Raw genomic sequence first — 2660 nt, 5'->3', positions numbered from 1 at the left:
TTAAAACTAATATTAACCTGAGCCATGAATTTCTAAGGCCCAAACTGTGTAATAGACCATGATAATTTTCCAATAATATGATGTCTTTGTATAAAGAAATTTATAAAAATGGATGTGATTATTGAGTTACTTATGTGTGGTTTCTAAAATAATGTAGGAGTAGTGATCGCACAATGCTATTTTACCACCAAATTTAAACATTTGTTGGTGGTAATTTACAGTCAGAATTGTTATTAAAGGAGAAAGTGAATATGCAGAACTGATCTGATATTGATCTTGATTTTTTCATCGTAGAGGTAGNGCGCAAGAGCTACGGAGTCTTTTTTTTTTAGCGTCGCCTCCCTTTGTGTATCTATTATCTATGGTTCAATCATTATTTCAGTTTATTTCCGGTTTGAACACTAAGAGACCATGTTGCTTTGATCTATTATCTATGGGTTTGATGTTGCAAGTTGCCGTTAAAGGTGGCTGCCATTTATTAGTGAAGGTATGTGTTAGACGCCCATTGTGTAGTCGTGTTTAAATGTGATTCACTCAAAATATGTGTATAAAAATCTGAAAGTGACATTTTGATTGCAGTTTACATCAAAATTGTGAAGCTTTTAGTGTTTTTTTGTTATACGTGTGTAAGTAGAAAAAGTTTGGATAATGTAATGAAGGTCGGTAAATTAACACCCATGCCTTCCATTTTTTCTCCATGTTAATCGTAAACTAATGTTTACAATCTGAACAAACGCTGATAATCAGGTACAAATAGAAGATAATAAGGAAGATGCAGTAAGCAGGATAATAATGGCCTGCCCTACTTAATGTTTAATTTATTATCAATTAGAAGTTAATTACTCCAATAAACTGCGACAAAGATACTTATATACCTACAAATTGCTTTTTTTTTAACTTCTGATCAGTGGTTATGTGTATGGAAAGATTATTCAAGTAAATTGATTGTCCAAAATTACAATTNTCACATTCATTTTTAAACAAATAATAAACAAAATTCTAGTAAATACTACTACACTACTTTACTTGGTGAGTACTACCTACCTGACTAAACTTCATGTCTCAATTCCGATGTCAACTAATGTAAAAAATTACCTTACAATTAAATGTTCTTATGTGGGTTAGTTTTATGGGGTCGTTGTTTTGGATGAACCAGAAAATTGGCCAATTTATTTCCAGCTTTATGTTTAAATTTTGTGAAATGGAATATCCTTGCTGGTAGTAGGTACTAAAATTTTCTTTTCTTTGCAGGGAATCTGTAATTATTTATTACAACAATACAATATCCAGATTGTTGACCCTAAAAGTGGATATAGATAACTATCTAATGCACATTTCGGAAGTGTAGTGTAAATTGGAGAAACAGATAACAGTAATATATGTTTACGAGAAAGTGTAGGTAACATTAGTCTACATATTTTTTGGGTAATTTTTTACATTAGTAGACATTGGTATTGAGACGTGAAGTTTAGTCAGGTATGTAGTACTCAACAAGTAGAATCGTGTGGTTAATTAATTCCATGCGGAAACCAATGTAACTTGAGATACAGGCTCCTAAAATTGTCTTAATCGGAGGAAATTTCGGTTAGTACGGCCCTGGCTGCAGCCCTTCGTCAGCTGTTGTCGCCAAATATGCATTGATGACGTCATTGTTTAGTTAGGTAGATTAATAACAGACTCGAGTTTCTTTAATGTCCCTGCCCGCCGAAGGCGGCCTAGTATATTAGAATAATTTTACCAGGATATCTTTTAGAACAAACGATGTTTCGCGGGAAGAGCTGACGGAAGAGCCTGTATCTCAGTCACATTAATTTTTAAACAAATAATAAACAAAATTCTAATAAATACTACCACACTACTTTACCTGGTGAGTACTACCTACCTGACTAAACTTTATGTCTCAATTCCAATGTCAACTAATGTAAAAAATTACCATTTATGTAGTGCAGAAGCAGTTATACATACATTTTTTGTTTTCCTACCCATTCAATTTTAGTTATTTCTTGTTTCAGAGAGTACTTAGGGTGGCAGAGATCACGAGGATCGGTATGGCACTCTGATGCACAATACTGCGATGTGGAAGGCAACGGGAAAGCACCACATTATGATTCCGAGTAAAATGTAATACACTCGCGATCTCAGAACTTTGCTACGCGACCCTATTTGGGGTCGCGACCCATAGTTTAAGAAGGCCTGTACTACATGATCCCAAGTAAAACGTTCAACTACTGAAATTAAATGATGGCGTCCTCTAGGGTAAAGCACTCCGGACGTAAACTAGTCCCCCATTCGGATGTCTGGGCGGGGACTACCTCGGGGGATGTCATCAATAAGTGCAATAGGGATAGGTGCAATGTTTCACGAGTCGGAGCGTGGAATGTTAGAACAATGAGGCAAGTAGGAAAAGGAGATGAAAACAAAGTTGGATACTGTTTATGGAGACATTTCGCCATCTAGACCANACTGACCAAGTAGAATCGTGTGGTAGCATTAATTCCGTGCGGAAACCAATGTAGCTTGAGATACAGGCTCCTAAAGTTATTTAATCGGAGGAAATTTCGATTGGTACGGCCCTGGCTGCAGCCCTTCGTCAGCTGTTCTCGCCAAATATGCATTGATGACGTCATTGTTTAGTTAGGTAGATGTATGACAGACTCGAG

General features: G+C 36.0%; 1 long non-coding RNA gene across 3 annotated transcripts; it reads left to right on the top strand.

The window, feature by feature from the left end:
* The first annotated feature begins 432 nt into the window (after nt 1-432).
* Nucleotides 433-2289, top strand: LOC112905888. Of its 3 annotated transcripts, none has more exons than XR_003232068.1 (3): nt 433-626; nt 1252-1395; nt 1997-2289. It is a non-coding gene; the product is annotated as an uncharacterized LOC112905888 (long non-coding RNA). The 3 variants fall into 3 exon arrangements; XR_003232067.1 differs by having other exon boundaries at nt 1252-1399; nt 2013-2289; XR_003232066.1 differs by having other exon boundaries at nt 435-626; nt 2013-2289.
* The last annotated feature ends 371 nt before the right edge of the window (nt 2290-2660 follow it).

Source organism: Agrilus planipennis, unplaced genomic scaffold, assembly GCF_000699045.2.
Source record: "Agrilus planipennis isolate EAB-ADULT unplaced genomic scaffold, Apla_2.0 scaffold32, whole genome shotgun sequence".
Lineage (NCBI taxonomy): Eukaryota > Metazoa > Arthropoda > Insecta > Coleoptera > Buprestidae > Agrilus > Agrilus planipennis.
This window is presented reverse-complemented; position numbering and strand designations above follow the sequence as displayed.